We start from the raw sequence: 15,486 nt of genomic DNA on the forward strand, positions 1-15,486 counted from the left end.
AAGCTGCAACAAGTGGCTACTCGAACTAGCACATCTATGGCTCGAACAAGCAGCTTGTTCAGAGGCAAGCATAAGATCCTGTTTCGACACTTGATGTTCTTTGAAGTTGTTTTTTGTGCATTAATCCTTAGCCTTAATTATGTAATACTCATTAATGTACAAACCTCTATAAATAGAGGTCTCATATGCCATTGTAACACATCCACAATAATCCCTAAACCTAAACACAAACGTAGTCTATTCTCTATTGTAATTCTCCATGGAGAGTTATTTAAACTCCTTTGTGATAATATAAGTGAGATACTACACACCGGAGGACATAACCTTAATTGGGTGAACCTTATTAAATCTTTGTGTCATTCTATTACATTAGTTTCGCTTACAAACATCGTTTTCATTGAAAGTGTAATTTGTTCGTCACAAGACTTCATACACTCGATCTTGGTAATTTTGAAGTTTGAAAGACATTGTTTAAACTCTAATATAGCATCATTTTCAATAATCAAACAAGAAATGAAAAGAATATAGAGCTTACAATGTTCCAAAAATTTTGCTAGCATTTGCTTGTGGATGGTCATGTGGCGGGTCTAGAGCGGGTCTGGCCAGACCCGAAAACCCGGAGCCGGACCCTTTTATTTTTTATAGATCCAGACTCGAATCCGGACCCTAAGGGTCCAAAATTTTCAGACCTAGACCCAGACCCCCCAGATTTGACGGGTCTAGGGTCTTTGATGAGTCCTTAATGGGTCTTAAACAAAATCTCTTTGATTGTCAAAATTGAACCTTTTTCGAGTCTTTTTGTATTTTTGTAAACAACTTATTATCGTATTACAAACATTTGTTCGATTTCATGAAATTCAAATACAAAATAATTACTAAAAAGTAAAAAAAATATTTAATTGTATAGGGTCCGAGTCCAAGTTTGAGGGGCCAGTCTAAGGGCTGGGTCTCGAGGTCGGGTCTGGGTCCGGGTCTGCACCTTGAGATCCGAACTCGGACCCGTCAAATATTTCCTGGATCCAGATCCTACCCGAATCCAATGGGTCTCAAAAAATAAGACCCAGACCTTTAAAAAAGGGGCGAATCTGAGACGGGTCCAACAGAATCCTGCACCCATGACTATCCCTACCTTCAAGTCCCTATGCACAATTTTGAGACGAGAATCTTCATGAAGGTAAATTGGTCCTCTCGAAATTCCTAGAATGATTTTAAGCCGTGTTTCCCAGTCCAAATACGTACGCTTAATTGGATCTGCAAGATGTTCAAACACAATTAATTGTTAGAATATAGGGGATAGAGATGAAGCAAAAATTGACAAATTCTTTCAAAATTCAGTTCAATTTCAAAAATTATAATACTTTGTATTCTAACTTTGTATCTTTAACACTTAACACATACTACGTAATTCAATATTGAGGCCCTAATTTTTTGGTGCCTTGTATGATTAAACATATTGAACATGTTCAGAACCTTTCTAAAGAGGCAGATTAGTGCTTTGATGCAAGAATCAAGATAGGTATAGTTAAATGTAATACCAAATAGAAATCTGTCCAAACTTAAGTTGGGTACAAATTCATAAACAAGTAACGTTTCTTCTCCTTCTAAGCAAAATCTGAGGAGTTTGACTAAGTTTCTGTGTTGTAGATTTGGTACTAATTGGACTTCAGTGCTAAATTATCTGTGACCTTGACGAGAGTCTTCTGAGAGCCTCTTAACACCTTGTTGCCCATCTTTAAGCCTGCCCTGTATATTCAGAATAGAGACTACTACATCAATTTTTAAATGAAAAATTAACATTAATACTCAAACTTTTCTTCCATACGCTATGAATAATCTCATATTTGAATTATTTTTTTAAAAATTAAAATTTTTTCAAAAAAATTAAAATTTTTTCCTTAGCTTGCTATCAATATAGTTATAAGGCATGTTGATAGAAAACTAAGGACAAATATTGGATTATTGAAAAATAAAAATTATGCTGATAACAGACTAAAGGTGAAGGTTGAATTATTAAAAAAATCCAAATATAAAATTATTCTCACTAATAAATTTGTCATAAAACCTGTACACAACAATATCCAAACAAGAGGAAAATGACCTGCACACAAGCCGATGACCTTTCATCCTAATTAAACCGATTGGTAATAGAATAGCCCTTTACGCTTATATGTTAGTCAATCTCTCTTTAATTTTACGATGTGGGATGATATATGTGTTATTTTTCCAACACATCGGACAAGTGAATTAATGGTTACATTGTTGATGCCAAATTTCCATTTTTCCATTTCTAACAACACTCTTATATGGCCTTTTCAGTTGGTATCAAAAAGTGAAAATGATAATAAAAATGTATACTCTGTCACACTCATCACATAAGAGCCTTTGGGCTATGCTACCCTCATCCGTTATGCCAAATATCATACTTGTAATAATGAGGGTCTGTACCGTTAGCATCTGAAACCATATCAAAGAACCAAGCTAGCCGGCCAATATCTTGAGTTGATGCATGGTTGTAGCTCCATGTATTAAATACTCATGATCTATTACCACTTGCAAAATGTGATAATAGATAGTAATAAAATTATGAAGAAAAACATAGTTGAAGATCGGAGCTTTTTTACAAAAGATGCATCATGACTAGGGATGGGCATGGGTCGGACTCTAAGGGTTTAGATTCGACTCGACCCTAATTTAAGGGTCTAGATCCACCGATTTTTTGATATTATGGAGCTGGGTCGGATCTGGGTTCATGAATCATGACCTTAGGGTTTAGGTCCGATCCGGTCCGGGTCCACACGTTTGAGACTCAGATCCGACCCATGACCCATTTACATCTTTTTTAAAATTATATATTAGCTATCGTGAGTAATTAATTATTTGATTTGGAATTTTCTTTTATATTTCTAAACATTAGGTGATTTTGACCTTTGTCAGTTTATGCAATTTGAAACGTGGTTGTTGTATCTATAATTTAAAAATTAAAAGACTTAATAAATATTTTGTAATAAGAACTTGAATGTTTTTCAAATATTTATTTGCTCAATTAGTATAAAATATTATAACATCCTTGTTAGTAGAAAATGTTTAAATAATTTTTTACGAATGGTCGAAAATTATATAATACTTCTATATTTTTTTTACGAATGGTCGAAAGTACCTTATAAACAGCTCCAAATCCTCCTTCACCAAGTATATTCTCATCGGAGAAGTTCATTGTTGCCGATTTAATTATGTCAAGGCTATATTGCAAGGACTCTTTACTGTTAGCTTTATTATCCTTGTAATCATTGCTTCCAATTAGAGGAGGAGGTTTGTTTTCTAGTTAATGAATGTATGCACATCAATGATATTACTGCATGTATGCTACACAATATGGGATACAAATTAAAAGTAATAATTTATAAGAACATTCAACTACTGATAATCATGAGTTAATTTAGGAGTTGAAATTTATTTCAGTAAAAATCCAGATCATATAATAGAATAACATCCAAATTGAAATATTTAGCACAAATTAGTTTTTAAAATTAACCACTTACTGTTAAGATGCAAGTTCAAAATTTAGTTAAACAAATTAATTAAAAAGTTTTAAAATCACTTTTTCTACCTGTAGGTAACGAGAATAAAAAACCCAAGTTCAGTTAAACAAAACTTTTTCTACCTGTAGGTAACGAGAATCAAAAAACCCAAGTTCAGTTAAACAAACCAATTAAAAATTAAAAAAAAATTGTCAAGAATAATACCATTTTTTGCCTATTTCCCTATAAATACCAACTTTTGATTAACCATTAATAATATTGAATTTGGGGTGTTTTTCTAGAATATCTCTAATATGTTAAAAATAAAACTATAGGAGATTATATGACAAAAAAAATTGGTAAATTAGCTAATAAACTAAAGTTGGTATTATTCTAGAAAAAACTCCTTTAAATTAGTATTATTTATAGTTAATTAAAAATTAATATTATTATAAAAAAATTATATTATTCACATTTATTATAATGGTGGATTTGACTCAAATTCAAAATTTAAATTTTCTTGTTTGCCAAACACTAAATTTGAGTTAAATCTATACCAATTTGAAAAAATCAAAAATAAGTTTTTTGACTAATTTTCGGTGAAAACTCAAAAAAGAAGACTTAATTATCTTATATTTCTTCACCTCTTTTGTTATTTATTCTATTCCATTTGATTTGCTTAAACTTTTTTTTATCTTAGTGCATCCTAATAAATTTACCCCTTTTTTATTTGTATACCAATCTTACTAGCAATGCATATATGAGAAGGTGCTGAGGTAGCTAATAGTTAACTATAGTGACTGATTTTGATTTTATTAACTGGTTTGATTAGCTGATTTTAAACCCGCTGCTATGAGCAGCTTGTTCTAAAACAACTTATTCATATTAATAAGATGTTTCAACTAGCTAGTTTATCAAACACTAGCATAAACTGGTTTGAATATCAAATTTTTTATTTCCATCAAAATAAGCTAAAATTACTTACCCGCTATTTTTTTTAAAATGATTGGTTGAAGTTGCTAGCTTGACAGCTGTTATCTGTGTTTGGCCTCTTTAAACAATTCAGAGATTGATTCTTATTTAGAAAGATTCATTAGAGTTGACTTTTTTTAAAATAATTCGGTCAACAAATTGGAACTTAATTTTCATTAGCTATTTCTAACATATATAAAGAAATGAGTTCATGTAAAATACTTGGAAAATAAGCTTTTGTAAAATTGTTGTCTCTCATAGCATTTTAAATACACTGCCGTTACTGGCATATTTTTGGGTCTTAGGCAAAATAAAAATATAACATATCGTCAGGCTCGATTTTGAGGGTTGTTTGGAAGTGCAAATGCCTGGGGCCCATTAAATATAGGGGCCCAAAAATCACAAATTTATCAAGAACTCCTTCTTGTGATTTTTGTAACTCTTCTTCCCGTTTCTTTTTTTTTTTTTTTTTGAGACTCAGACAAATGCTTTCTAGTCAACATAGCATTTAAAAATAGAGCAAGTATATAAAATATTTAAAAAGAAACAAAAGCACCTGATAGATTATCAATATCCAATTTTATATTTGTAATCCTCTTGAAAAAATATTAATATTCTGTAAAATGAAAGAAAATAGGATATTTAGTACTCAATTAAGCAATTAGAAACTGCTTTTGGTGAGAATAACTAAGTATTTAGTCTATTTGCAAAAAAAGTACTAACCTAAAAAAGAAAAAACAATTACCAAGCTTTGAACATATGAGATCTTCGATCTTCCCACAAAGCTTTGAACTTTCAGATCTTCCCTTGCTATATTTAACTCCACTTTTATTTATCTCCACCTTAATCTTAATTGAATAAATTTTAGAAAATAAAAAATATCAACGAAAAAAAATAGGAAAAACATATATTTAAAAAAATAAAAAATAGGAAAGAGGAGAAATAATTACCAGATTATTTGCTTGATTGCTTCAATTGTTTAATCCCCACATAACTGCTCTATATAGATTGAAAATCCATTTATACCGTTGCAATGTAAATTGATAGATGTAATATTTATTGGGGAAAATTTTTCATTTTTGTTTAATTGGAAAATTAGATTCATCATTAGCAAATTGCAGGTGAACGTGAATTGGACTGAAATGAAAGAATAAATAGAGAAGACAAAGGGAGAGAGAAATTAGAACGAATGGGTTGAAAATTACTACTCTATTAGTACTGACTACTCTATTAGTATAGATTCATCTATTTACAGCAGTAGAGTAGTACTTATTACAGTATTATTTCTATAGCCTTTAGGTTTTTTTTATCTTTTAAATTACCCATATAACTTTTAGCTTTCTCTTTTCCATGTACACTTATGCAAAGATTTTTTTTTTAAATTACCCATATCACTTTTATGATTTTGGGCCCCTATATTTAATGGGCCTTAGGCATTTGCACTTCGAAAATTTGAAAAACATAAGTGAAAAAATAAAAAAAATAACAAAATAAACTAAGAATCAAACTTATTGCAAAAGTAAGCGTGAAATTCCCAAATTTGAGGTTTGGGGCTGTTCGCAGTTAGTAACTGCGAACAGGTCAAAAAAGACAAAATAGTTGTTCGCACTTACTAACTGCGAACAGCTATTTGACCTAAAAAAAAAATTTTTTTTTTTTGCTGTTCGCAGTTAGTAAGTGCGAACAGTTATTTTGTCTGTTTTGACCTGTTCGCAGTTACTAACTGCGAACAGCCCCAAACCTCAAGTTTGGAAATTTCACGCTTACTTTTGGAATAAGTTTGATTCTTAGTTTATTTAATTAATTTTTTTTAGCCTACAGATTTCAATTGTTCTTTAGTTGTCCGGCTATAAATTCGGCAAGAATATTAGGGTCTCCATAGGGCTTTGCAATTCTTGTAATAGCAATGTTCAGTTTTTGGTTCACACAATTCAATTCTTTTTGAACATTTATTTTTAAGTCTTCAACCCCTTTTGGTCTATTTTCTATTAAGAACTTCGGGAATCCCATATGAATTATCACCTGTATCAAATCGATTCTTTTTTGAATTTCGATACGTGCAATTCCTTCGACACCTGAGGATGTTTTTGTATTTTTTTGTATATAATTTTTGATACAATCCCTTATTTTTTGATCTTCTTGTAGACCCTTTGAGTAGTTTTTTGGTTGTGAAAACCAAAGGGAATAATGACTTTGGGTTGTTCCAAGTCTGAAACCAAGTGGATTTATTTTTTGTCCCATATTACCCCACTATGCTTACTTTATAATATACCTAGACGGTAAAACATAGACTTTAATTTAAACTTATCCAGATAACGACCAGAAAAAAGTTCTACTCGCCTACCTAAAGGCATAACACGGAACAAAGTTAATATATCATCTGGAATTAAACTTTCTATATATTTTTCATATCCATCAAAGAAGCTTGTATCTCTTAATACAATAGTTATGTGACAAGTAGGTTTTTTTATCATGAAACTACGTCCGCGAGCTCGCGGTTTTAATTTTTTCATGGTAGTGCCTTTATTAACTTCAGCTTTACTAATAACGCTTTGTTAAATTTTCTATTGTGACTAGCATTTGCTGCTGCAGAATAAATCAATTTAAAAATAGGATAACATGCTCGATAGGGCATAAGTTCTAATATCATAAGGGTTTCTTCGTAGGAACGCCCACGAATCTGATCAATTACTCTTCTGGCTTTATCAGCAGACATCGATATAGATTGACCTCTAGTAGTTATCTCATCGGGTTTCCCTGATTCGTATTCCTCTTTTAGACGCCACTGGTACATACGCATGTAATCAAATTCTTCCTTCTTTTTTTTTTTTTTTTAAACAAACCCATAAAGTTTACCTCCATTAATAAAGGATAAGCATCTATATTTATTATATTAATTTTAACTATAATAAATAATAAAAATAAAAAAATTAACTATAAAACTATAATAATAAATAATTAATAAATAAAAAATTGGTTAAACTTAACGACGAGATAATAATAAATAAAAAATTGGTTAAACTTAACGACGAAATTTATTATCGTTTTTTGCGTGTCCCCGGAAATTTAGAGTTGGTGCAAATTCGCCTAATTTATGACCTACCATACGATCCGTTATGTAAATAGGCAAGTGTTCTCTTCCATTATGGATAGCAATTGTGTGGCCAATCATTGTGGGTATAATAGTAGATGCCCGTGACCAAGTTACTATTATTTTTTTTTTTGGGAAATAAAAACAATATGGATAAACTTTTTTTTTTTTTGAGAGTAGATTAAAAATCATTATAAACAAAGGGAAAAGGGAAAGAAGCATTCCCACCGAGTCAAAAAAAATTTGTTCGTGTACTACAATTATAAAGGGCAAGGTATTAAACTATTAATGTCAATAAAGAGCTCTAGCTTATACTTTACTTCTTTTATTTTTCATTTTACTATCAATCCTTTTCAAAATATATTAATCAATATTAAATTTATTAAAATTATATGTTACGATAATAAAATCTCATATAATTATATTTTTTTTAATTTATTATACAATGTCAAATTAACACTTGTGAATAGTTTAAAAATGTAAGTATTGAACTAGCTTTATCATTTGTTAGCATGTTTACACGTTTTTATTATTTAAATTTTTGCTTTTGCAGATAAAAAGTTCAGAGCCGTTACGATAGAATACGGTGGCATCACTTCCATGTTTTGGCTTCCCGTGGTAGTCTTGTATTTTAGTATGGGTTCATATTATATCATAAATGTAAATAAATTGATACGAAAAATATAAAGGTAAATTTAGAGGACCATTTCAAGGTAGGGTCTGGATGATTGGATTTTATTTTTTTCTTGAAAAAGGCTGACATACCATATCCGATATCCTCAAGAAGGGAGTAAAGACTAAAGAGTGATGCGCGCAGTCAAGAAACCCCACAGGTGATATCTGTGCTCAATAGAGATCGAACCTCAAAAACCTTTTGCTCCACATACAATTGTTCTATCTATTTAGTTACAAGCGCTTTTGATTAGTTTTAGAAAAGTAAATTAATTAATAGTTATAATGAAGAATATCTACGTAATGCCCAAAGTTTGTCTCCATATATATAGTTTGAGAGTCTGAACGAAAATCAGATGAAATATTTGCCAAGATCGATACGACACTAAAAACTTTGATAAACGATAATAATAACAATGAACTAAACAAACGTTTGATAATGTAAAATTGCAAAGAGACACAAAGATTTAAGGAGGTTCACCCAATGATGGTTAAGTCCTCCATCGTGTGTAGTTTTCGTTTATGTTATATCAATGGAGTATTAAATACTCTTACAAATGAAGTATTACAATTGTGTAAGAGATAAAACAAAAAGGGCTATGTGTTTGGCTTAGGGGTTGTGTTTCATGTATGTTTGAGTGAGTATGAGAGCTCTATTTGTAGTACTAAGTACATTCAATGACAATTGCTCCTTAATACATGCTTAGTATTGAATAATGAATGATATGAAACAGCTGCAAGAACTTGAAAGGTCGAAAACCAGCATCCTAGGCATGTCAGAGAAACCGCTCAACCAAAATAGAGAGCTCGCTCGGTCAAGCGAGCTGCAGACAACTTCTGGATGCATTCTGTCTGACCGCTCAACCCACCAAAGAGCTTGCTCGGTCGAGCGACCATCAGACTTCCTTTGTCAGATTCTGCTCGAGCAAAGTATCTTCCAAGACTAGGGATGCAGGCGGGGCGGGTCTAATAGGAGACCCGCCCCATCCCCGCTCTGTTTTGGTTGAGCGGTTTCTCTGACATGTCTAGGATGCTGGTTTTCGACCTTTCAAGTTCTTCCAGCTGTTTCTTATCATTCATTATTCAATACTAAGCATGTATTAAGGAGCAATTGTCATTGAATGTACTTAGTACTATAATAGAGCTCTCATACTCACTCAAACATACATGAAACACAACACCTAAGCCAAACACATAGCCCTTTTTGTTTTATCTCTTACAAAATTGTAATACTTCATTTGTAAGAGTATTTAATACTCCATTGATATAACATAAACTAAAACTACACACGATGGAGGACGTAACCATCATTGGGTGAACCTCCTTAAATCTTTGTGTCTCTTTGCAATTTTACATTATCAAACGTTTGTTTAGTTCATTGTTATTATTATTGTTTATCAAAGTTTTTATCGGGGCGGGGATGGGTCCCGGTTTGATGGGTCATGGGGCGGGTACGGGTATAAAATTCATACCCACCGCGGGGATGGGGATGGGGATGGGTTTTAGGTGATACCCGCCCCATCCCCGCTCCGCTCCGCCTCGCCTCAAGAAATGTACAAATTTTGGGAATTGGGATACCCTAAATTATTTTTCAAATTTCTGGAAACCTTGAATTATTTTCAAATTTTTTTAAAAATTTTTTAAAACCCCGGTTTATATTTTTTTTAAAAAAAAGGTTTCAAAACCCTAAATACTTTGGGCCTTTGAAACCATCAATAGGGATGCTGGCCGTCAACCCGTCATTTGCTTCTTCTTCACTCTTCAGAATCTTCACTGCTGCACTGTTGAAACACTTCAGAGCACTCCCATCTTCTTCTTCTTCTTGAAACACTCCCATCTTCTTCAATCTTGCTGCCGTCATCTTGAAACACTCCAAAGCACTCCCGTCATTGGGTAAGTTTCTTTCAATTTTTGATTTTCATCGTCTCTGTCTTATTCCCCATTTTTTGATTTTCATTTCAGTTTATTTTCTTGTTTATTTTATTAAGGTCCTTGTTTTGTTTAATATGGCCAATCAACCCTAGATGAGTGTGATTGAGGCCTGAAAAGCATTATGAACTGGGTGGATTATTTAGATCTTTTCTTCCGTGGTGATTTGGATTTAGATTAGAAGCCAACTTCATTGAGATGGGTGCGTATGATACTAGGGTTGCTATTTTAGTGAAGGTTATGTCTTTTTTTATTTTTTATGTTTGATGTGATCTGATGTATACTTGGTTTCTCTATTGTCTTGCAATCAATTGAAATGTTCTACTCGAGGGCTGTGCCGACATTCATTGTGTCCATTCTTAACTCAGTCTTGAATTGGTTATCAATCTGAATGTTTTAAACATTTTCTTGGTGAGATGCTTCATTTATAGTATTATGTAGCAGATGCTTCATTCAAGTGTAATGCCTAAAGATTTTGACCTACGAGTTTTGGCATAGTGAAATGGGTTTGTAGAAATTTGTTGATTGTTAAACTTTGGTCTTAAGTTATATGCTTTATGAGGAAGATATTTCTTTATAAATAGAGGCATAGATGGTTTCTGCCATCCCATAATTATTTTTGAACGGAAGTAAGTGGCACATTTCGAAAAATATCATATTTTTTCCTTTCCTTTGACTTTAACAAACTTCAAAATTCAATGTGAGAGCTATTTGAGACAAGGATGTCAAACTTCAAGAGACAGAGATAGTACATGTTATGAATTAATTGGAATCCTACTTGAAAATGACCTTTTGAGTACATTGGTTTGATGAAGCATTTTTTGGGTTATCAAAAGCCAAAGTATATCTCTTTAACATTGATGCAATATTGAGAACTTGATCCACACCTATCATGATGGGTTTAGGGTCTTAAATGTGACCTTAATGGGTGTTAATCTAATTGTTAGACAATTCTTACTTGTTAGATAAATATGGATTCAAACCCATCAACTACTGCAAGTTGTACTCCTATTAGCGTCGATGAGTATGAAAGTCCAGCACATGTTGTTTTCGATCCTAACGTGTTACTTATAACAAGTAAGCACACTTCGGCGGTTTGGAATGATTTCAAGAGAAAGAGAGTTGCTGGGGTAGAAAAGGCTTTACAACCTGGTTTTAAAGTACCGTGTCGTACCACTACTAGGAAGGATATAATGAAGAGATATGAGGATGAGAAGGACAATATTCTAGCTTTGTTGAGGAAAGTTAAAAGTCGAATTTCATTAACTACGGACATGTGGACTGCAAGTAATCAAAGGAAAGGCTATATGGCGGTCACTTCACATTTCATTGATAATGCATGGAAGTTGCAAAGTCGAATCATAAGGTATTACTATCAACTACTAATTGTACTTGTGCTAACATACTTTACTTACATATTTACTTTTAATGCAATTATTTTTTTTGACTAGGTTTCTTTATGTCCCTGCCCCACATAATGCCGAGGTTCTTGCCGATGCATTAAAACAATGCATTCAATCATGGAACTTGGATTTGAGATTGGCATCTATCACAGTAGATAATTGTACGACTAATGATGCTATGACGGACATCATAAAGGACTCTTTCCCATATGGTTCTCTACTTTTGGATGGTGAGTTCTTACATATGCGTTGTTGTGCACATATACTTAATCTAATTGTTCAAGATGGATTAAATGCTGTAGTGTATGATGGAGTTAATCGAATAAGGGAAAGTGTTGTGTTCTGGACTAGTTCTGATAAGAGAGTGCAAAAGTTTGAAGGTGTAGCTAATCAATTAGCCTCCGGTTACAAAAGGAAATTAACCCTTGATTGTAAAATTTGTTGGAATTCAACATATGAAATGCTTTGTGTTGCTATTAATTATAAGGAAGTGTTTGCTGTTTTAAGTGGTCGGAATAAACTATACAAAAACCCACCAACTCCTGAAGATTGGGAAAAAGTTGGGAAAATATGTGATTTATCGGAAGTGTTTGCTAAACTTACCCTTGATTTCTCTGCCTCAAAAACTCCTACGGCTAATATTTACTTTTCTAAAATTTGCAAACTTAAAATTACTCTATCTACTTGGCTTTCATCTCCATATGATTATGTTGTGAAGATGGCGGAAGTAATGTTAGAGAAATATAAGAAATATTGGGTTAGTATGAATGGTTTGATGGGAGTTGCGACTATACTTGATCCTAGGTATAAAATGGCTCTTATTTGATTTTATTTTGCAAAGTTATTTGATAAATATGAGTATGATAGAGAGGTTAGTAGAATTAGCAATCTATTAAGCAGATTAGTTGATGAATATGAGTCTAGGAGTGAGAATACTCAAAGTAAGAGGCAACTACCTTCCAATTTAGCAAGTAGTGGGAGTTCTTGTGATGATAAATTTTTATGCATTGATAAATTTTGGTTATAAAAGCATTTGTATTTGCAGATTGTGGAGAATTCAAGGACAAGAATTTTGCTAAAATTGTTGGAGAGTTGGAAGAAGAATGCGAAATGAAATTTGATAGTGATAAGATTATTCTGGATTGATTTACTTTAGATGATTTTGAGTTGATGTTGAAACTTGAAATACTTTTGTTTTAGACATGTATATTTGTTTGAGACTTTGATTATGTGTTTGTTTGAGACTTCGAATATATGTTCGTTTGAATTGAGACTTTGGATATGTGTTTTTGTTTAAGACTTTGGAGTTTGGATATGTTTTATGGGTTTTAAGGCTCAAATAATTGAATATAAATATGTGACACAGATGGGTATTAAGCGGGGATTTGACGGGTGGTGGGGCGGGTAAAATGGGTATTAGACGGGGATGGATACCCAGATGAGTGGCGGGGCGGGGATGGTATTAGGTACAAACCCATCGGGGCGGGGACGGGAAAAAAAATTATACCTGCCGCGGGGATGGGGATTGATTTACCAGATGGGGATGGGGATGGTAACGCCAATACCCGCCCCGCCCTGCCCCGTTTGCATCCCTATCCAAGACCCTTTGCACTTCTTCATTGATCACCATTAACACCAATAATTCCCTTGAATACTTCACTACAATAAATCACACTTAAACACTACAATCATTAAGTTAACAACTTAATCACCCACATTACCATACTCATTGGATTTCAAACCCAAGAGTCACATACGAATGCACACATCAATTGTGCACTCAAGTCACACCATTCATAATATCATAACACATCCATTTGTTCTCATTTGTTTTTTCGTTTTCAGTTTTTTTTTAAAACAAAAATCAAAAATAAGAAATCAAGAAATGTGATTTTACTTTTTAGGTGTTAGTTTTACAAATTATAATAATCCCAATTATTCATATAGTAAATGTAATTATATGTTCTTTTAAATTAAATAATACATTGTTTCTAAAAAATTTATTGATTAGCTTGAAATTATTGTAAATACAGCATTACTCTTTTTTTTAAGAAATAACACATTCACTCGTAATACATGATGATAAACGATATTGATTTTATTTTTTAGATGTTATAAAAGATATATTTTGGTAACAAGGTAGACCGAGGTAAAGAGAGGGATTAGTGAGAAGAAAACCCAAATTTCAAGAGAAGAAAGTAGTACAAGCTCCAACTAAAATATTGTTCGATTTTCAAAAGATAATTTCTTAGTTGAGATGTTATTTTGTGTTATCGGATCGATTTCGGGTTTCGTGTCTTGAGTCGGATTAAAATTGGGTCTTATGTCCACATTCATTTTTACATAATTTGAATTTCATTTTGAAGTCGGGTCGAATTGAGTTCGATTACAAGATCGGGCAAAATAGCAAGTCACGCATCAGATCTATTTTAAACACCTCTAATTATTTTTAATTATTTAAATTTGTCTTATTTTTATATTACACTAATTTTTAATAATGATCTCACTTACTTTAGTCGCATCTATAAATTTACAATTTTTCTAGCCTTAACCAAAGGGAACTAATTAAAGTTTGTGCGTGTGGAATAAAAATGCTTACTGTAGATAATATTCTTACATTCCACGCTCCTCTTTTTTGAGATTGAATAATATATAGAGAGTAAAGAGTAAAGACTATGGTATTTGTTCAATGGTCTTCTAATGAACCGAGATTGTTGGCATAGAATTGAATAATTAGTACCAATTTATTTATTATGGTCATTTTTAAATCGAAGGCTTTTGACTTATTACTTGAACCTGACATTACGTAAAAGGTAAGACTATATTTTTAGTAAAATTAATTGTAAAGGTGTTTTTGGGTGTGCAATATTTGTATTAAAATAATTAGTTTAGGCTTTTCGGTAAAATCAACGTGATAAAAGGTCACAGATTTAAATCTTATCTATTCTTTATTATTTTAAGTGGAATATCAAGTATCATGTATGAGAGAAGGGTATGGATGTATATCATCACACTTCTAGCCTAAATAACTCTTATATAAAAAGGTGTGATAAAATATATTACATATCCTTAAGCTTCAAGAATTAGCTTAAACTTTTAGTTGAATTACACAGAAATTTAAAATTAAAAATATAAATAAACATTAATAAAATATGTGCAATTCCATTTCAATTTTCATTTTGATTCTATTATTTAATACTTATTAAATGCTTATATATAGTCCTTACGGGATCATAATTTTATCAAGGTGATGTATTAGTAAACCTTATACATTAAGTGAATAGTAAAAACGTGAGAATAATAAAAAAAAAAAAAAAATTAAAAAAACAATCATATTTTGGAAGAAAAAAAAAAACTCTTATAAGTAAGCAGTCCCTTAATCTTTTACAATTTTTCATTTTTTTTGAATTTTCATATATTATTTCTATTTTATTTGAGTACTTATACTACGCATGTCTCTTAGAAAATCGTGGTTACTTAATGGTCATGTGTCAACTTAGATTCGAAACCAAATTTTTTCCTTGAATCTAAAATCAGATCAATAATTATAAGTTCAAAAACGTAAGTTATTACAAAAATTTCTAAGATTTGTAGGGTTATCTAAAATTTGAAAATGAGTATAATTTTTTTTCTTAGCATATTTTATAATCTTATAACAACTGTTGAATAACGCTAAATATTTATATTAACCAATGTATATACTATAAATCAATCATATACAATATGTTCAAATTGGTAACTTTTTATTTTGAGATAAAAAAAACATTCAAAAGTAATATAATTTGTAAGATACAACCTCACATCAAGTGAATATTATCAAAAAATCAACTAATAAAAAGCTAAAATAGTTATAAGTTATATTTTCTACTCCTAGTATGTTTTGATAAGATTTATAGGTTTT

At 31.6% G+C, this 15,486-nt stretch overlaps 1 long non-coding RNA gene and 1 pseudogene across 3 annotated transcripts; both read right to left on the reverse strand.

Moving 5' to 3' along the window:
* Positions 1 to 231: 231 nt before the first annotated feature.
* LOC130824186 (uncharacterized) lies at positions 232 to 5,832 on the reverse strand. 3 transcript variants are annotated; one of them, XR_009046685.1, is made up of 5 exons: positions 5,441 to 5,832; positions 5,214 to 5,338; positions 3,158 to 5,106; positions 1,536 to 1,743; positions 232 to 1,251 (listed from the first exon to the last, which is right to left on the reverse strand). It is a non-coding gene; the product is annotated as an uncharacterized LOC130824186 (long non-coding RNA). The 3 variants fall into 3 exon arrangements; XR_009046686.1 differs by having other exon boundaries at positions 235 to 1,251; positions 1,536 to 5,106; positions 5,236 to 5,338; XR_009046684.1 differs by having other exon boundaries at positions 235 to 1,251; positions 1,536 to 5,106.
* Positions 5,833 to 6,736: 904 nt separating this feature from the next.
* Positions 6,737 to 7,397, reverse strand: LOC130823989 (50S ribosomal protein L22, chloroplastic-like; annotated as a pseudogene).
* Positions 7,398 to 15,486: the final 8,089 nt, after the last annotated feature.

This window comes from Amaranthus tricolor, chromosome 9 (assembly GCF_026212465.1).
Source record: "Amaranthus tricolor cultivar Red isolate AtriRed21 chromosome 9, ASM2621246v1, whole genome shotgun sequence".
NCBI lineage: Eukaryota > Viridiplantae > Streptophyta > Magnoliopsida > Caryophyllales > Amaranthaceae > Amaranthus > Amaranthus tricolor.